At 42.6% G+C, this 21,865-nt stretch overlaps 1 protein-coding gene across 1 annotated transcript in view; it reads left to right on the top strand.

Annotated features, from left to right (window-relative positions):
• The first annotated feature begins 18,802 nt into the window (after positions 1–18,802).
• LOC141172961 (uncharacterized) overlaps positions 18,803–21,865 on the top strand; it is a 33,961-nt gene continuing 30,898 nt past the window's right edge. The window contains exon 1 of the mRNA XM_073657577.1: positions 18,803–18,917. The gene's annotated coding sequence lies outside the window, so the exon portion shown is untranslated. The remainder of the gene's footprint in view (positions 18,918–21,865) is intronic.

A 21,865-nucleotide genomic window follows, 5' to 3' on the forward strand; every position in this document is an offset into this window, starting at 1 on the left:
GGAGAGCGCTTAACACCAGCTGGTGTTTCCACTTCCAAATGAAATGATGACCTGCCAATCACACTGGCTGTTGCGGGTAAATAGGTGGCTGGTCTGCGTTCAAAAACATGTATGACTGCTGTCCCCCCAGTCACAGAGGATGAAGAGGCCGCAGATGCACAAGATGGGGCAGACGGTGGTTGACCCAGCCCGCTAGGCCGCATTGTAGCACAGTGAGCTTCCCACTGCAACTTATGCTTCATATCCATGTGACGGTTCATGCATGAAGTACTCAAACTATGGATTTTTTGGCCTCTACTTAGCTTTTGGTGACAAATGTTACAGATAACACGAGTTGGATCATCCTTATCGATCTGAAAAAATGCCCAGGCTATGCAAGGCTTAGAGCCCATGCGACCTGAAGAGCCACCACGACTTGTGGTCAGAGGCACAGTTGTGTTTGAGGATGCAGTTGTTGACGTGCTTCCAGTACTACGTCTCTGTCCAGGAAGGCGAAACCTAACCTTGTCGTCACTAGCATCCTCCTCCACCTCCTCTGCTGACCTCATCCACTAGCTGACTGTGGGTTGACAGTAAGTGGGATCTGCAACCTCGTCAACATCACCCTGTGTGTTCTCACACCCGTCGTCCTCAGAGCCAACCTCTTCCTGCCCTGACAAAAAACTCAAGTTGTCGCTCTAATCAGGTATTTGAGTCTCATCATCGTATTCCTCATTGTCTCCACCAACAGCAGTTACAGTTGGGAACGAGGGTCTACATTATGGTCAGAACCTTCTGCGTCTGGTCCTGGATCCGACTCATAAAGATTCTGGGCATCAGTGCAGATCATTTCCTCGTCTGGATTCACAGAAGCTCTGGAGCCGACCTCTGATTCCCAGGCTATAGTATGAGTAAACAGCTCTGCAGACTCAACTATCTGTTCTACCCCATACTCAGACAAGCAGCTGGAGACTTGGGAGCTGTGAGGAAGAAAGTGCGATTGGGCTGACACCTCTGAGGACTGGAGTATTTGTGATGTTGAAGTTGAGGTGGAGGAGAGCCCACTTAAAGGAGCACTTGATATCCGTTGAAGCACCTGCTGTTTTTGTGCCTCATCTGGAATTTGTAGCGATGGGCGTGGCCGTAAGAAAGGGATCGGATCACATTGTCCACGAAAATATGTAGACATCTTAGTTTGGCTGGAAGATGGTCTTTCTTCTGACGATGTTACTGTTGCTTTAACACCTACCCCACGGACACAACCTTTTTTTCCCTTCCCAGCACACCTATTCCCCTTTCCACCAGCAGCAGGCCTTTTGCCACTCATTTTGGTGGTTAACTAATTGACAATTCTATAGTTGTTTGCACAAAAAACGATGGATGGAAACCGAGCAGAGCTGAGTGGCCAAACTGTGGTACTAGCCCAAAAGGATTGGCTGGGTTAGAAGCAGTAAAACAATTTTATTACATACACAGGTGGTGGAGCTTGGTATAGATGGCCTAATAGAATGAGTACCACACACTGCTACTATGCCCAAAAGGTTTTTCTTGGCTAGTTGCAGTAAAAATTCTTATTACATACACAGGTGGTGTAGCTTGCAACACAGATAGGCTACTCCTCTAACTAACACACACTGCAAGAGGCTCAAAAGGATTTGCTTAGCTAGATTTAGCCAAATGCTGTGAAAAGCACTTGCACGGCACTAAAACAGACCTGCCTGGCAAAAATTATTTTCCGGGCTAGATGCAGCTAAAAATTATTATTAATTTCAGAGCTGGTGGAGCTTGGAATAGATGGCCTAATACAATGAGTACCACACACTGCTACTATGCCCATAATTATTTTCCGGGCTAGATGCAGCTAAAAATTATTATTAATTTCAAAGCTGATGGAGCTTGGTATAGATGGCCTAATACAATGAGTACCACACACTGCTACTATGCCCAAAATTATTTTCCGGGCTAGATGCAGCTAAAAATTATTATTAATTTCAAAGCTGGTGGAGCTTGGAATAGATGGCCTAATAAAATGGGTACCACACACTGCAATTATGCCCAAAATTATTTTCTGGGCTAGATGCAGCTAAAAATTATTATTAATTTCAAAGCTGGTGGAGCTTGGTATAGATGGCCTAATACAATGACTACCACACACTGCTACATGTCCAAAATTATTTTCCGGGTTAGATGCAGCTAAAAATTATTATTAATTTCAAAGCTGGTGGAGCTTTGTATAGAAGGCCTAATACAATGAGTGCCACACACTGCTACAGGCTCAAAATTATTTTGCGGGCTAGATGCAGCTAAAAATTATTATTAATTTCAAAGCTGGTGGAGCTTGGTATAGATGGCCTAATACAATGAGTACCACACACTGCTACTATGCCCAAAATTATTTTCCGGGCTAGATGCGGCTAAAAATTATTATTAATTTCAAAGCTGGTGGAGCTTGGTATAGATGGCCTAATACAATGAGTACCACACACTGCTACTATGCCCAAAATTATTTTCCGGGCTAGATGCAGCTAAAATTTATTATTAATTTCAAAGCTAGCGGAGCTTGGTATAGATGGCCTAATACAATGAGTACCACACACTGCTACTATGCCCAAAAGGTTTTTCTTGGCTAGTTGCAGTAAAAATTCTTATTACATACACAGGTGGTGTAGCTTGCAACACAGATAGGCTACTCCTCTAACTAACACACACTGCAAGAGGCTCAAAAGGATTTGCTTAGCTAGATTTAGCCAAATGCTGTGAAAAGCACTTGCACGGCACTAAAACAGACCTGCCTGGCAAAAAGTCCTAGGAAATGCTGTAACCTAGCCCTCAAAAGGGCTGCAATTACAATTAGTCCCTACTCCCAACCTATCTGTCTATTTAAGAGCAAATTCGCTTTCAATTCACACAGTTAGAAAGTATAGCGCCCACAGCAGCAGCGGTGCCGTCTAACACTCAGATGCAGCAGTGAGAAAATGGTGGTGACGTGGAAAATGGCTGGGTCTTATAGGGCAAGGACATGTGACATACACAGCCAATGACACATGCCCTTGCTTGTGTGAAAAAAAGCCCTTCGCTGCATGTGTGCGCTGCTGAAAGGCTGGCAGACTGCAGCTCCCCACTGTAAATGCGGAAAAAAAAGAAAATGGAGATCTTCATTATTTCTGCAGAGATCCATCCCCTGCCCCTCCCCCCCGCCCACTGTACACTCAAACTGTGTATTAACATTGATTAACAGCAATACCGTGAAAAAATCCAGTTACGATTTTGTTGCACGAACAGTTATGGAACATAAACTCGAACAGCCGGATTTTTTTCAAATCGTTCGGGTTCGTCGAATGGCTCGAACACCGCCCAAAACAGCTCGAATTTGAGATTGGCGAACAGTTTGAGTCGAACACCGCTCATCTCTATTAAAAACATTATTCACATTATTGGGGAGTGGGTCTCCCATAGTCTTTGCCTATGCCTCCCAAGCAAAAGCTGCCAAAAATTAGGATGGAGGAACTTGCAATGCCCCTTTCAGGAGCCATGCAGTACAGCATATTAAAAACATTATTCCCATTATTGGGGAGTGGGTCTCCCATAGTCTTTGCCTATGCCTTCCAAGCAAAAGCTGCCAAAAATTAGGACGGAGGAACTTGCAATGCTGGCAACACAGACCACAGTCACCCTGGTGGTATAGTGGTGGTGGAGACTAAGGATAAGGAGAAGAGCATAAAACAGCCGAAATGAGGAAGCGTATACCCATGTGTGGGTGAGAAGCGGTGCATGGGAATACACCTCCCGAAATAACACAGTGGATTTGACTTTATGTTACTCTGCTGTTATTTGGTGATGATGAGAAGTCTGGCCCAATCCAGCCCTTGTTCATTTTGATAAGGGTCAGGTTGTCAGCATTGTCAGTTGACAGGCGAGTGCGCTTATCAGTTATAATTCCCCCAGCGGCACGAAAAACACGCTCCGATAACACGCTAGCGGCAGGGCAGGCCAGGACCTCCAAGGCGTACAGAGCGAGTTCATTCCAAGTGTTCAGCTTGGATACCCAATAATTAAAAGGCACAGAGGAATCATAGAGGATGCTGGTACGATCGGCAAAGTACTCCCTCACCACCCGCGCCCCAGGGCCTGTAAACTGGGCGAGTCTCAGAAAACTGTCCCATAATGTTGACAGTGATCCCCTGTCTCTGCTGGATTGAAGTTGCGTCTCTCTCGCCTGTACGCCTTGGTTGGGAAACGAACTATGACCTCTGCCGCTAGCGTGTTCAGATGGGATTTTTTTTAACAGTTCTGCAGCAAGGGCCTTCTGGTACTGCCCCATTTTTGTAGACCTCTCCACCTCAGGAATAAGAGAGTGAAAGTTCTCCTTGTGGCGTGGGTCTAAAAGTGTCACCAACCAGTAATGACTGTCACCCAACATTTTGACAACGCGACGGTTAAGGCAGCATAACATAAAGTCAGCCATGCGTGCCAGACTGGTAACGGGCAAGACTCCCGTGTCCTCACCAAGATGACGACTGACCATGCTCTCCTCCTCCTTCTTCTCCCCCTGTCCTCAGGCCACCCATGCTGAACCGATGGTATGACAGTTGTACAGGTACTACCGTCTACAGAACATGATACCAGCTCCTGTTCTTCCTCCTCCACCTCTCCCTCATTGTCCCCCAATGCACATTGGGGTGAGATGAGGATGGGCTGTGTGTAATCGCCCGCTATGGCTTCTTGATCAATCTCATCATACTCTGGCTGCAATGCCTCCTCTTTAATTCTCTGCAGAGAGCGTTGCAAAAGACAGACAAGTGGGATGCTGACGCTAATGATGGCGTCATCGCCACTCACCATCTTGGTGGACTCCTCAAAGTTTGTCAGGATGGTACATATGTCAGACATCCAGGTCCACTCCTGAGGTCTTATGTGTGGAGTCTGACCTGAATATCGACGGCCTTGTTGCAGCTGGTACTCCACAACTGCACTCTTCTGCTCACAAATCCTTTGCAACATGTGGAGGGTAGAGTTCCAATGTGTGCAGACATCACACACCAGTCCGTGTGCCGGAAGCTGCAAACGCTGCTGTAACACAGCAAATGCGGAGGAAGCTGTAGCCAACTTCCGAAAATGAGCTGACAGGTGACGTACTTTAAGGAGCGGATCTGGCAACTCGGGTTACGATTTAAGAAACCACTGAACCACGAGGTTAAGCACATGAGCCAGGCATGGTACGTGTGTGATCTCGCCTCGCCTCAGAGCCGCCACCAGGTTACGGCCATTGTCACACACGACCATGCCTGGATGTAGGTTCAGCTGTCTCAGCCACATATCTGCCTGCTCTTTCACAGCTGTCCACAACTCACAAGCAGTGTGAGGTTTATTTCCTAAGCTTATTAGTTTCAGCACAGCCTGTTGCCGCTTGGCTGAGGCACTACTGCAGTGCTTTCAGCTTGTAACTGATGTGGTGATATCTGAGATGGAGGCTGAACTTGAGGAGGAGGAGGAGGATGATGCACAGGAGCTGTACACTGTGGGGGCAACTCTGACTGACATAGGGCCCGCAATCCTCGGTGTGGGGAGGATGTGTTCCATCCCAAGGTCAGACTGGGTCCCGGCTTCCACTATGTTTACCCAGTGTGCCGTCAGGGAGATGTACCGTCCCTGGCCACAAGCACTTGTCCACGTGTCCGTTTTCAGGTGGACTCTCCCAGTAACTGCGTTGTTGAAGGCACGGCAGATGTTTTGGGACACGTGCTTGTGTAGTGCGGGGATGGCACACCGGGCAAAATAGTGTCGGCTGGGGACCGAGTACCGAGGGACGGCCACCTCCATAAGGCTGCGGAAGGATTTCGTCTGCACCAGCCTAAAAGGCAGCATTTCCAAAGCAAGCAGTCGTGAAATGTGCGAATTTAGGACTGTGGCCTGTGGGCCGTTGGCTGCGAATTTGCGCTTTCATTCAAAGGTCTGTTATATTGACAATTGAACGCTGCGATGGGACGTGGACGTTGATGCTGTTTCTTGAGAAACTGCCATAACAAGTGAAGACTCAGAGGAGGGTCCATCTTTGCATGCAGTTTAGATAGGGGATTGCCTTGCAGCGCAACACGGAGTTCTGTTACACACACAAGAGTGGAAGAAGCAGTGGTGACACCCGCTGACACTTGTCATGGACCCTGGTTTTCGCCCTACAAAGTCGGGTGCTTTGCTGACATGTGCCCGATCATGCTGGTGGTGGTCAGGCTGGTACTTTTGTCACCCCTGCTGATACTGGCCTGGCAGGTGGTACAAATGGCCTTTTTGGGGTTATCAGCAGAGTCTTTAAAGAATTACAGACTCTGGAAGACCTACCGGTTGTACTGGCAACGTCCCTCGTGTTGGTGTTACGGGTAAAGGTTGCCCACCTTCTGTCTACAGCCACCACACTGCTTCTTCCTGCCTGTTGGGGTACTCTGCCTACCTCCCCTGGTGTGCTGCTGGCCTCGCTCTGCTTGTCCTCCTGCCACATTGGGTCAGTTACTAGATCATCCACCACCTCCTCCTCTTCCACTTCCGCACCACTGTCCTCCTCCTCACTTCGTGGCAATTGTGTCTCGTCATCGTCCACCTCTTGTGAAAAATTGCCAGCGTCGCCTTCCTGTGGCCGTGGCTATTCAAATATTTGGCCATCGCTACATGGGATCTCCTCTTCCACCACTTCAAGCGTATCAGGCGAGGGGCCCAAATATGGAAATGGACCAGTGAACAGCTCTTCAGAGTGTCCAACTGTGGGATCAGTTGCTGTCTGACGACACTCGGCATGGCGGGAGGAAGGAGCATCACTGTGAGGAGGAGTAAGCGGTCGAAACTCACTTCTACTAAGACTTGACCGTGTGGAAGGCAGACCTGAGGTGGTGGTGCCCAGGTGATTGGAAGTATTATCTGATATCCAATAAATAACCTGTTCACACTGATCAGTTCGCAATAGTGGAGTTGTTGTGTGCTTCCATAGTAATTAGGTCAAGAACTGGGAGAGAGAAGATGTGGCTGCTGGTTGTGGCACATTTTCACCTTGGCCATGGCCCCGTCCTCTGCACGCACCATTACCAGAACATCCAGTTCCACATCCCTTGCCACGCACCTTGCCCATTGTAAATGAAGTAAAATAGCTTAACCTCGCAGTATCAATGGCAAAAGGGTAATAAAAAGGAGATTTGAACTGTGGAAGAGGAAAAACACAGTTCTAGTTTTTTGGCCTACACCAGAATCTTTTAAACAGATTTATTTGTGTCTGAACAGTCAGCGAGACACTCAAACTGTTTTTTTTATGCAAAAAGGTGGATTACACCCAGATTTAAGCCGTGGAAGAGGAAAACCACAGTTCTAGTTTTCTGACCTACACCAGAATCTTTTAAACAGATATAATTGTGTCTGAACAGTCAGCGAGACACTCAAACTGTTTTTTATTATGTAAAAAAGGCAAAAAGGTGGATTACACCCAGATTTGAACCTTGGAAGAGGAAAACCACAGTTCTATTTCTCTGGCCTACACCAGAATCTTTTAAACAGATATATTTGTGTCTGAATAGTCAGCAAGACACTCAAACTGTTTTTTTTTTTGGGGGAAAAAAGGCAAAAAAGTGGATAATACAGAGATTTGAACCGTGGAACTGCAAAACCACAGTTCTAGTTATCTGGCCTACACCAGACTCTTTTAAACAGACATATTTGTGTCTGAACAGTCAGCGAGACACTGAAACTTTTTTTTTTATGCAAAAAGGTGGATTACACCTAGATTTGAACTATGGAAGAGAAAAACCACAGTTCTAGTTTTCTGGCCTACACCAGGATCTTTTAAACAGATATATTTGTGTCTGAACAGTCAGCGAGACACTGAAACTGTTTTTTTTTATGCAAAAAGGTGGATTACACCCATATTTGTACAGTGGAAGAGGAAAACCACAGTTCTAGCTATCTGGCCTACACCAAACTCTATTAAACAGATATATTTGTGTCTGAACAGTCAGCGAGACACTCAAACTGTTTCTTTTTATGGAAAAGCAGGCAAAAAAGTGGATAATACAGAGATTTGAACTGTGGAACTGCAAAACCACAGTTCTAGTTATCTGGCCTACACCAGACTCTTTTAAACAGATATATTTGTGTCTGTACAGTCAGTGAGACACTGAAACATTTTTTTTTATGCAAAAAGGCAAAAAGGTGGATTACACCCAGATTTGAAACGTGGAAGAGGAAAACCACAGTTCTAGTTATCTGGCCTACACCAGAATCTTTTAAACAGATATATTTGTGTCTGAACAGTCAAAGAGACACTCAAACTGTTTTTTTTTATGGAAAAAGGCAAAAAAGTGGATAATACAGAGATTTGAACTGTGGAACTGCAAAACCACAGTTCTAGTTATCTGGCCTACACGAGACTCTTTTAAACAGATATATTTGTGTCTGAACAGTCAGCGAGACACTGATACTTATTTTTTATGCAAAAAGGTGGATTACACCCAGATTTGAACCGTAGAAGAGGAAAACCACAGTTCTAGTTATCTGGCCTACACTACAATCTTTTACACAGATATATTTGTGTCTGAACAGTCAGCAAGAGACTCAAACTGTTTTTTTTATGGAAAAAGGTGGATTACACCCAGATTTGAACCATGGAAGAGGAAAACCACAGTTCTAGTTCTCTGGCCTACACCAGAATCTTTTAAAGAGATATATTTGAGTCTGAACAGTCAACGAGACACTGAAACTGTTTTTTTATGCAAAAAGGTGGATTACACCCAGATTTGAACCGTGGAAGAGGAAAACTACAGTTCTAGTTATCTGGCCTACACTAGAATCTTTCAAACAGATTTTTTTGTGTCTGAACAGTCAACGAGACACTCAAACTGTTCTTTTTTATGCAAAAAGGTGGATTACACCCACATTTGAACCGTGGAAGAGGAAAACCACAGTTCTAGTTCTCTGGCCTACCCCAGAATCTTTTAAACAGATATATTTGTGCCTGAACAGTCAGCGAGACCCTCAAACTGTTTTTTTATGCAAAAAGGTGGATTACACCCAGATTTGATCCATGGAAGAGGAAAACCACAGTTCTAGTTCTCTGGCCTACACCAGAATCTTTTAAACTGATATATTTGTGTCTGAGCAGTCAGCGAGACACTCAAACTGTTTTTTTTTATGGAAAAAGGGCAAAAAAGAGGATAATACAGAGATTTGAACCGTGGAACTGCAAAACCACATTTCTAGTTATCTGGCCTACACCAGACTCTTGTAAACAGATATATTTGTGTCTGAACAGTCAGCGAGACACTGATACTTTTTTTTATGCAAAAAGGTGGATTACACCCAGATTTGAACCGTAGAAGAGGAAAACCACAGTTCTAGTTATCTGGCCTACACTACAATCTTTTACACAGATATATTTGTGTCTGAACAGTCAGCAAGAGACTCAAACTGTTTTTTTTATGGAAAAAGGTGGATTACACCCAGATTTGAACCGTGGATGAGGAAAACTACAGTTCTAGTTATCTGGCCTACACCAGAATCTTTTAAACAGATATATTTGTGTCTGAACAGTCAGTGAGACGCTCAAACTGTTTTTTTTATGGAAAAAAGGCAAAAAAGTGGATAATACAGAGATTTGAACCGTGGAACTGCAAAACCACATTTCTAGTTATCTGGCCTACACCAGACTCTTGTAAACAGATATATTTGTGTCTGAACAGTCAGCGAGACACTGAAACTTTTTTTTTATGCAAAAAGGTGGATTACACCCAGATTTGAACCATGGAAGAGGAAAACCACAGTTCTAGTTCTCTGGCCTACACCAGAATCTTTTAAAGAGATATATTTGAGTCTGAACAGTCAACGAGACACTGAAACTGTTTTTTTATGCAAAAAGGTGGATTACACCCAGATTTGAACCGTGGAAGAGGAAAACTACAGTTCTAGTTATCTGGCCTACACTAGAATCTTTCAAACAGATTTTTTTGTGTCTGAACAGTCAACGAGACACTCAAACTGTTCTTTTTTATGCAAAAAGGTGGATTACACCCACATTTGAACCGTGGAAGAGGAAAACCACAGTTCTAGTTCTCTGGCCTACCCCAGAATCTTTTAAACAGATATATTTGTGCCTGAACAGTCAGCGAGACCCTCAAACTGTTTTTTTTTATGGAAAAAGGCAAAAAAGTGGATAATACAGAGATTTGAACTGTGGAACTGCAAAACCACAGTTCTAGTTATCTGGCCTACACGAGACTCTTTTAAACAGATATATTTGTGTCTGAACAGTCAACGAGACACTGATACTTATTTTTTATGCAAAAAGGTGGATTACACCCAGATTTGAACCGTAGAAGAGGAAAACCACAGTTCTAGTTATCTGGCCTACACTACAATCTTTTACACAGATATATTTGTGTCTGAACAGTCAGCAAGAGACTCAAACTGTTTTTTTTATGGAAAAAGGTGGATTACACCCAGATTTGAACCGTGGATGAGGAAAACTACAGTTCTAGTTATCTGGCCTACACCAGAATCTTTTAAACAGATATATTTGTGTCTGAACAGTCAGTGAGACGCTCAAACTGTTTTTTTTATGGAAAAAAGGCAAAAAAGTGGATAATACAGAGATTTGAACCGTGGAACTGCAAAACCACATTTCTAGTTATCTGGCCTACACCAGACTCTTGTAAACAGATATATTTGTGTCTGAACAGTCAGCGAGACACTGAAACTTTTTTTTTATGCAAAAAGGTGGATTACACCCAGATTTGAACCATGGAAGAGGAAAACCACAGTTCTAGTTCTCTGGCCTACACCAGAATCTTTTAAAGAGATATATTTGAGTCTGAACAGTCAACGAGACACTGAAACTGTTTTTTTATGCAAAAAGGTGGATTACACCCAGATTTGAACCGTGGAAGAGGAAAACTACAGTTCTAGTTATCTGGCCTACACTAGAATCTTTCAAACAGATTTTTTTGTGTCTGAACAGTCAACGAGACACTCAAACTGTTCTTTTTTATGCAAAAAGGTGGATTACACCCACATTTGAACCGTGGAAGAGGAAAACCACAGTTCTAGTTCTCTGGCCTACCCCAGAATCTTTTAAACAGATATATTTGTGCCTGAACAGTCAGCGAGACCCTCAAACTGTTTTTTTATGCAAAAAGGTGGATTACACCCAGATTTGATCCATGGAAGAGGAAAACCACAGTTCTAGTTCTCTGGCCTACACCAGAATCTTTTAAACTGATATATTTGTGTCTGAGCAGTCAGCGAGACACTCAAACTGTTTTTTTTTATGGAAAAAGGGCAAAAAAGAGGATAATACAGAGATTTGAACCGTGGAACTGCAAAACCACATTTCTAGTTATCTGGCCTACACCAGACTCTTGTAAACAGATATATTTGTGTCTGAACAGTCAGCGAGACACTGATACTATTTTTTATGCAAAAAGGTGGATTACACCCAGATTTGAACCGTAGAAGAGGAAAACCACAGTTCTAGTTATCTGGCCTACACTACAATCTTTTACACAGATATATTTGTGTCTGAACAGTCAGCAAGAGACTCAAACTGTTTTTTTTATGGAAAAAGGTGGATTACACCCAGATTTGAACCGTGGATGAGGAAAACTACAGTTCTAGTTATCTGGCCTACACCAGAATCTTTTAAACAGATATATTTGTGTCTGAACAGTCAGTGAGACGCTCAAACTGTTTTTTTTATGGAAAAAAGGCAAAAAAGTGGATAATACAGAGATTTGAACCGTGGAACTGCAAAACCACATTTCTAGTTATCTGGCCTACACCAGACTCTTGTAAACAGATATATTTGTGTCTGAACAGTCAGCGAGACACTGAAACTTTTTTTTTATGCAAAAAGGTGGATTACACCCAGATTTGAACCATGGAAGAGGAAAACCACAGTTCTAGTTCTCTGGCCTACACCAGAATCTTTTAAAGAGATATATTTGAGTCTGAACAGTCAACGAGACACTGAAACTGTTTTTTTATGCAAAAAGGTGGATTACACCCAGATTTGAACCGTGGAAGAGGAAAACTACAGTTCTAGTTATCTGGCCTACACTAGAATCTTTCAAACAGATTTTTTTGTGTCTGAACAGTCAACGAGACACTCAAACTGTTCTTTTTTATGCAAAAAGGTGGATTACACCCACATTTGAACCGTGGAAGAGGAAAACCACAGTTCTAGTTCTCTGGCCTACCCCAGAATCTTTTAAACAGATATATTTGTGCCTGAACAGTCAGCGAGACCCTCAAACTGTTTTTTTATGCAAAAAGGTGGATTACACCCAGATTTGATCCATGGAAGAGGAAAACCACAGTTCTAGTTCTCTGGCCTACACCAGAATCTTTTAAACTGATATATTTGTGTCTGAGCAGTCAGCGAGACACTCAAACTGTTTTTTTTTATGGAAAAAGGGCAAAAAAGAGGATAATACAGAGATTTGAACCGTGGAACTGCAAAACCACATTTCTAGTTATCTGGCCTACACCAGACTCTTGTAAACAGATATATTTGTGTCTGAACAGTCAGCGAGACACTGATACTTTTTTTTATGCAAAAAGGTGGATTACACCCAGATTTGAACCGTAGAAGAGGAAAACCACAGTTCTAGTTATCTGGCCTACACTACAATCTTTTACACAGATATATTTGTGTCTGAACAGTCAGCAAGAGACTCAAACTGTTTTTTTTATGGAAAAAGGTGGATTACACCCAGATTTGAACCGTGGATGAGGAAAACTACAGTTCTAGTTATCTGGCCTACACCAGAATCTTTTAAACAGATATATTTGTGTCTGAACAGTCAGTGAGACGCTCAAACTGTTTTTTTTATGGAAAAAAGGCAAAAAAGTGGATAATACAGAGATTTGAACCGTGGAACTGCAAAACCACATTTCTAGTTATCTGGCCTACACCAGACTCTTGTAAACAGATATATTTGTGTCTGAACAGTCAGCGAGACACTGAAACTTTTTTTTTATGCAAAAAGGTGGATTACACCCAGATTTGAACCATGGAAGAGGAAAACCACAGTTCTAGTTCTCTGGCCTACACCAGAATCTTTTAAAGAGATATATTTGAGTCTGAACAGTCAACGAGACACTGAAACTGTTTTTTTATGCAAAAAGGTGGATTACACCCAGATTTGAACCGTGGAAGAGGAAAACTACAGTTCTAGTTATCTGGCCTACACTAGAATCTTTCAAACAGATTTTTTTGTGTCTGAACAGTCAACGAGACACTCAAACTGTTCTTTTTTATGCAAAAAGGTGGATTACACCCACATTTGAACCGTGGAAGAGGAAAACCACAGTTCTAGTTCTCTGGCCTACCCCAGAATCTTTTAAACAGATATATTTGTGCCTGAACAGTCAGCGAGACCCTCAAACTGTTTTTTTTTATGGAAAAAGGCAAAAAAGTGGATAATACAGAGATTTGAACTGTGGAACTGCAAAACCACAGTTCTAGTTATCTGGCCTACACGAGACTCTTTTAAACAGATATATTTGTGTCTGAACAGTCAACGAGACACTGATACTTATTTTTTATGCAAAAAGGTGGATTACACCCAGATTTGAACCGTAGAAGAGGAAAACCACAGTTCTAGTTATCTGGCCTACACTACAATCTTTTACACAGATATATTTGTGTCTGAACAGTCAGCAAGAGACTCAAACTGTTTTTTTTATGGAAAAAGGTGGATTACACCCAGATTTGAACCGTGGATGAGGAAAACTACAGTTCTAGTTATCTGGCCTACACCAGAATCTTTTAAACAGATATATTTGTGTCTGAACAGTCAGTGAGACGCTCAAACTGTTTTTTTTATGGAAAAAAGGCAAAAAAGTGGATAATACAGAGATTTGAACCGTGGAACTGCAAAACCACATTTCTAGTTATCTGGCCTACACCAGACTCTTGTAAACAGATATATTTGTGTCTGAACAGTCAGCGAGACACTGAAACTTTTTTTTTATGCAAAAAGGTGGATTACACCCAGATTTGAACCATGGAAGAGGAAAACCACAGTTCTAGTTCTCTGGCCTACACCAGAATCTTTTAAAGAGATATATTTGAGTCTGAACAGTCAACGAGACACTGAAACTGTTTTTTTATGCAAAAAGGTGGATTACACCCAGATTTGAACCGTGGAAGAGGAAAACTACAGTTCTAGTTATCTGGCCTACACTAGAATCTTTCAAACAGATTTTTTTGTGTCTGAACAGTCAACGAGACACTCAAACTGTTCTTTTTTATGCAAAAAGGTGGATTACACCCACATTTGAACCGTGGAAGAGGAAAACCACAGTTCTAGTTCTCTGGCCTACCCCAGAATCTTTTAAACAGATATATTTGTGCCTGAACAGTCAGCGAGACCCTCAAACTGTTTTTTTATGCAAAAAGGTGGATTACACCCAGATTTGATCCATGGAAGAGGAAAACCACAGTTCTAGTTCTCTGGCCTACACCAGAATCTTTTAAACTGATATATTTGTGTCTGAGCAGTCAGCGAGACACTCAAACTGTTTTTTTTTATGGAAAAAGGGCAAAAAAGAGGATAATACAGAGATTTGAACCGTGGAACTGCAAAACCACATTTCTAGTTATCTGGCCTACACCAGACTCTTGTAAACAGATATATTTGTGTCTGAACAGTCAGCGAGACACTGATACTATTTTTTATGCAAAAAGGTGGATTACACCCAGATTTGAACCGTAGAAGAGGAAAACCACAGTTCTAGTTATCTGGCCTACACTACAATCTTTTACACAGATATATTTGTGTCTGAACAGTCAGCAAGAGACTCAAACTGTTTTTTTTATGGAAAAAGGTGGATTACACCCAGATTTGAACCGTGGATGAGGAAAACTACAGTTCTAGTTATCTGGCCTACACCAGAATCTTTTAAACAGATATATTTGTGTCTGAACAGTCAGTGAGACGCTCAAACTGTTTTTTTTATGGAAAAAAGGCAAAAAAGTGGATAATACAGAGATTTGAACCGTGGAACTGCAAAACCACATTTCTAGTTATCTGGCCTACACCAGACTCTTGTAAACAGATATATTTGTGTCTGAACAGTCAGCGAGACACTGAAACTTTTTTTTTATGCAAAAAGGTGGATTACACCCAGATTTGAACCATGGAAGAGGAAAACCACAGTTCTAGTTCTCTGGCCTACACCAGAATCTTTTAAAGAGATATATTTGAGTCTGAACAGTCAACGAGACACTGAAACTGTTTTTTTATGCAAAAAGGTGGATTACACCCAGATTTGAACCGTGGAAGAGGAAAACTACAGTTCTAGTTATCTGGCCTACACTAGAATCTTTCAAACAGATTTTTTTGTGTCTGAACAGTCAACGAGACACTCAAACTGTTCTTTTTTATGCAAAAAGGTGGATTACACCCACATTTGAACCGTGGAAGAGGAAAACCACAGTTCTAGTTCTCTGGCCTACCCCAGAATCTTTTAAACAGATATATTTGTGCCTGAACAGTCAGCGAGACCCTCAAACTGTTTTTTTATGCAAAAAGGTGGATTACACCCAGATTTGATCCATGGAAGAGGAAAACCACAGTTCTAGTTCTCTGGCCTACACCAGAATCTTTTAAACTGATATATTTGTGTCTGAGCAGTCAGCGAGACACTCAAACTGTTTTTTTTTATGGAAAAAGGGCAAAAAAGAGGATAATACAGAGATTTGAACCGTGGAACTGCAAAACCACATTTCTAGTTATCTGGCCTACACCAGACTCTTGTAAACAGATATATTTGTGTCTGAACAGTCAGCGAGACACTGATACTTTTTTTTATGCAAAAAGGTGGATTACATAAAGATTTGAACCGTAGAAGAGGAAAACCACAGTTCTAGTTATCTGGCCTACACCAGACTCTTTTAAACAGATATATTTGTGTCTGAACAGTCAGCGAGACACTGATACTTTTTTTTTATGCAAAAAGGCGGATTACACCCAGATTTGAACCATGGAAGAGGAAAACCACAGTTCTAGTTAACTGGCCTACACCAGACTCTTTTAAACAGATATATTTGTGTCTGAACAGTCAGCGAGATACTGATACTTTTTTTTTATGCAAAAAGGTGGATTACACCCAGATTTGAACCATAGAAGAGGAAAACCACAGTTCCAATTATCTGGCCTACACCAGAATCTTTTAAACAGATAGATATATTTGTGTCTGAACAGTCAGCGAGATACTCAAACTGTTTTTTTCATGGAAAAAAGGCAAAAAAGTGGATAATACAGAGATTTGAACAGTGGAACTGCAAAACCACAGTTCTAGTTATCTGGCCTTCACCAGACTCTTTTAAACAGATATATTTGTGTTTGAGCACTCACAGACACACTCAATTTTTTATTTTGAGTTGAAAAAATACCAAAAGGTTAATAAGACGGGTATTTGAACAGTCTGACTGAGGGGGGGAAAAAAAAAAAAGAGCATTTAGATGAAAAAAAAAGGATTTTTTTCTGGCCCCTGAGACCTGGAGCTAAGTCTAGCAATTTGAAAAGCAGCACACAGGACTGTAATGCAGTGTTTGTTGGTATAACCATTGCGTCTCCTATACAGCCTGCCTGCCTGATATATTGGATGGATATTGGTCCTGAGAAGGACTGTTTGTTTTATTTTCAGGCTTTAGAGACCCTACACTACCTATTTTGCAGTATAAATCTCTCCCTAGCTCAGCAGCACTCTCCCTACACTATCTGATCCGGAGCGACTGTGTCCAAGATGGCGGCGCCCGCTTTTAAATACTCGAGGTGACGCTGTGCGGCCAGCCAATCACTGTAATGCCCACAACCAACATGACTGCGGAATTACAGTGACTGGCTGGCAATTCCTGCATGTTCATTGGCTCTGTAAAGAACGCCAAACATGCAAGGCGGAGACCCGTGCTCCCGCTCGAGTAACCCGGAAATGCTCGGTGCTCGCCGAACATCCCGAGTAGTGAGATGCTCAGGCGAGTGCCAAGCAGTGTCGAGCATGCTCGCTCAACACTAGTAAACAACAGACGACCCGGTAGCAGTTAGATACCCCGACCAGCTATGGAGGTGGCGGACCCCACCTTCATCTGCAGCATGGAGTGCTTTAATGAAGGAGCGATGAGAATTCAAGAAGGATGGATAAAGAGCTCCTGTCTCTGTTTTTTTTCTGCTCCTTGTGTCCTTCCTGTTGGAGGTTGAGTAAAAAGAGGAAAAACCTCACAGGGCCTGAGTTTTAAGGCAGTTGCCTTGTTTGTTTTAAGGACTGGTCCTTAAGTGGCCGAGTGGCCTGAAGTTTTCCCCTGAGAAAGGGAAGGGGGGTTAGTTACCCAAGACCCCCAATGCCGAAAGTCATGTACTTGAGAGGAGGATGTATCCTCGGGGATGAGGAGAAGCCCAGTTGGCACAGATAGGCTTACCTTTTTATTTTTATTGTCCCTATTTTTTGTTGCGACTGTTGCACCTTTTTCTGCTGTAATTCAAAGGCACAGGTGCACAAACTAAGGACTGTTTGGACACTACCTGCTTCCGGGGTCCTTACTGAGAAGGACCGGTGCTACAAGTCTTGTCAGCCAAATATGGACTGCACACTTGTTTCCAGGGTCCTCATCAAGGTGGACTGGTCCCAGTTTTTGTCTTAAAAATGGACTATGTGACCTTCTAAATTTGGACTGTCGTTATTACAGGTTACAGGGCCCTTAACCGAGAAGGGCTGGCCAGAGTAGCACCTGGTCCCTCTGCTCGGTCCTTCCCTGATTCACGGAGTCGATTGAGCCACCGTGTGACCTTGGTCAGTCCGAGTTGATACCTAGTTATGCCCCTCTGGTCCCTCCTTGCACCGCTTCACAGAGGTTCCACCACCCGGATCCGTAACAGCATGGTGTATACAGTGATACATGGTGGTGACAGTGTCCTTATGTGGAGGCACATGAGCTGCTGGTGTCAGGGAGGGAGCTACATGTCATTGATGTAATCATGAATTCACAGATGTGTTACTCTGTAGTGATAGAGAAGATGCCGTCTTCACTCCAGGTACTCGGTAGACATGCACTTTTCCAACATGACTATGATGCAAAACACACATCTGCTGCATTTCTGAAGAAAAACAGGGTAACATTGATTCAGTGACCAAGTGTCTCCTGATCTGAACCCATCCGCACTTAAAAGTGACACTGAGCTTGGTGGTTACATTACTTGACAGTGGCACTGAGCTTGGTGGTTACATTACTTAACAGTGGCATTAATGGTCTATAATTTTGCTTAGAGAGTTCCTCTACTTCTGATGATGCCTCCAAGGTAGTTCAGAGCCACTTCCTACTATCCTAAATTCTTTCTCACCAAGACCTACAGCTGTAATCCAATGCAAGTCTACAAGCCTCTCATCAGGTTAACTAATCCACACGAGCCATCTCAATTAGCAACAGTCTTTCCGTAAGTAATAATTAATTTTTATGACCACGAGGCATCGATACAAACTTGCTTTATACTCCAAATTTGCTTAGAATGGAGCTCGTATTCTCTGGCGTTTTGTACAGTTGAACGGTTGTCTTAACCAGTCTGCATGCCCAGCAAAAAGTTTTTTATTAGGGTAAAAGGGCAGTCTGCTCAAGTAGGTGTTTTTTTCAAGGAGGTGGTTTTCTCAAGAAGATGGTCTTCTAAAGGAGTTGGTCTTCTCAAATAGGTGGTCTTCTCAAGGAGGGGGTCTTTCAGAGAGGTTTTAATGTACTCTATATAGATCAGAAAGGATGTATCACTTAATAATTGAAACCATTTTAGACGTCTTCTTTCACTTTGGTTTCGAGGCAGGGGATTTCTCAGAACTGTCCGCCCTCCCACTTCAGTCTTTATTATTTTTCTTTCATATAGTCTGAAGAATAATCTGCAGTTTCTTCATCATTGCAGTCTAAGGTAATGTCCTCTCCTTCATTGATTTCATTATTTCCATGACTTTCCATAAAGGGATCTAGATCATTTTTCCTGCACAGGCGAAATAATCACAATGGTCTTGGTGGAAGAAATAGGAACCATTGGAATCCTCTTATTTTTAACAATTCCTTACAACAGGGACTATGACTGTGCACCCTCTTCCACCTCGTAAAGTAAGGGTTGCCTGACCGGCCTGTGTGAATTGACCCGAGGTGTCTGGTGCTGGTATTACATTTTCATCGGTCATCAGAAAGTCAACCCCTACTGTAATTGGGCAAATGTTATACCTTGTAGGCACAAAGAAACATCCCCATACTGCCCTAGAGATAATTGTATTAAACCATTCTCTCTCCTAGATCACCAGCAATTTTTACATTAAACCATTCCCTATTTTAGACCACCAGTGATGCTGACAATAACTACTTGACTATTATAGATTGCCAGGGATTTGGCATTGACTACTTCAATAGAGTGGACTGATAATGTTGCCATTGATGTAATTAACAAGATGGCATTAATCCCTTGCCCTGGACTACCATTGACCATGGATCTGGGTATTATCATAGCCAAAGGTTCCAGAGACATTACAATTTTGTTGTTTTTTTTATGACAAAGATGGCAACATGTCCATATGTCCTGTTGGGCTACCAATAACCAGGAACTGTGAGGATGGTGCTCGGATAGTGCTCCGAGATGTTTTTTATCGTCCGTAGTTTAGGGGGACTTTTTGCTATAAAATGTAAAACATACATGACCAGTTCTATGCTGATCATTTGCCACTTAAACACTTCTCTGCAATAAAATTAAGCACCTGAATTGGATAGAGTCAGCCCATTGTAATAGATATGGGGACCCTAAAAAGAGCGGATCCAGATTACTCCACTTTCCTGCTCCACAATCTTCATTTTCGGCATCCATTCCCCTAATCTGTACAAAAGCCAATCAAGTGCCATGTACCATTTATAGCACTGCCTCCCTCTTATATGACAAATAGGCTCATAATTGCCCACTCGTTGCATCAGGGTCAAGAGACCTTGACCACTGGTGTAACTTGAAGCTCATTGACCCTGATGTAAAAGCTCTAATTATTGCAAGTTTTTAATAGTATTGGTCTTTTCATATAGGGCAAAGGGACTTTCTGGGCTCCAGGGTCTGGGAGCGATTGCAACATCTCCATCTATTGTAGTTACGCCCTTGTCCTTGACCCCCTGTCAAGGGTGTATCAGAGGTGACAGACAGTCGCCCTGCAATGGTTTGCAGGAGGTCTCCACGTTTGGCAATGCAGACAGCTGCCTAGATAGGAGGCTGTGTTTAGGACCCAGCGACTACCTCCCTTTAGTCTGGGTGTATATTTACCTGGTGTGTCTAGGTGGGCGTCGCTGGTTATACTCATTTCTATATGGAACTTGACTGAAGCAGCATCACATCCTCTTTGGAGTCTTGAGGCCGTGTGCCCTGTTGGAGTTCTTCTAAAGCTAAGTTGTTGTTCCCCTGTGTTGTTTTCCCCTTTTGTCTTTAGAGTGCTAGCGGAGGTTGACTAGTGCTCATCTCCTTCCACCCCCAGCTATAGCCTTACGCCAGGGATAGTAGGGCGAGGCACGTGATCGGCTGAGTTTAAGCTACGTCGTCTTCAGCAGGGGATAAGGTAAGTGGAAACGTACAGTTCTGAATTCAGTAGATGGGCAACGGATTCCAAATGAAATGACTCAGCCCTTAAAAGTCAATTTTGTGAGGAGACTACTGAAAGGTTGAAAGATGCCTTGGCTGTATATGATACCCCTCAGTCCTTGGAGGCTGCCATGTCTTTGGCCATACGTCTGGATAGGCGCCTTCGGGATAGACGGGTGCAACCTTCTTCTCCGTGCATGTTATCAGAACACACAGTTATTAAAAACTTAGCAATATATGGTGCCCACTATTTCATTATTTTATATCTCCTCCTTATTATTCATAAAGACCCTTAACCAACAATGTCCAGAGTTATGGAGGAAATGACACAAAGTTTACCGCATCATTTAAACCCCTAGGTTTCACCGTGTCCAGGGTCGTGATCCATTTTGTTTCTTTGTGTTCCAGAATTTTCTTCAGATCCCCTCCTCTGGCTCCTAATGTAATTTTATCAATTCCCATAAATCTTAATAATCTCCAGTTACATTTGTGATGGTCTTTAAAATGTTTTGGGATATTTTTTAGTTTAGTTACAGTACCCTAAAGTCTCGTGATGTCAAATCCACATATATTATCCTACATGGACAATTTGCCCAGTAAACTACTCCCGTGGATCGGCAGTTTATAAAATGTAGAATTTTAAAGGTTTTTAATCCTGAAGATTCTGAAAATTCTTTAGCCTTACCAATATGTGAACAGGCACCGCAGCTTCCCAAGGAATAGCAGCCCAGTCTTGGGGTAGAGGTCCCCAGTATTGATTTTTGATTTTTTGGGGGGATGTAGTAACTACGCACTAAGATATCATTCAGTGTCCTAGACCTCTTAGGTGTTATTGAGGGATTCGGCGTTATAACTTTGTTCAGGATTGGGTCTGAGAGTAGGATCGGCCAATATCTATTGAAAATATGGTGCATTCCTCTCCATTGAGCAAGGTAAGGAGTGATCAATCTTACTTGTTGATCTTTTTTCTTTTCTTTCTTTTTCAGTAGTTGATCCCTCGTGGTGGTTTTGGCTCTATCGTAACCCTGTTGGATAATCATATTAGTTACGGGCCTTCAAGCACTTTTTTAAATCCAAAGCTTGACTTTCAAATATATCATCTCTTGAGCATATGCGTCGAGCCCTGAGGAATTGTCCTGTTGGTATTGACTTCAGGACTTGCGGCAGGGGAGAAGACTTTGCATTCAAGAATGAATTAACAGCTGTCTTTTTCCTGAAAATATTGGTGGTTGTTATCGTACCGTCATGTCTTTTTTTTGATT

Source organism: Phyllobates terribilis, unplaced genomic scaffold (assembly GCF_046119375.1).
Source record: "Phyllobates terribilis strain yellow unplaced genomic scaffold, ASM4611937v1 Scaffold_12__6_contigs__length_324123572, whole genome shotgun sequence".
In the NCBI taxonomy this organism is placed as follows: domain Eukaryota; kingdom Metazoa; phylum Chordata; class Amphibia; order Anura; family Dendrobatidae; genus Phyllobates; species Phyllobates terribilis.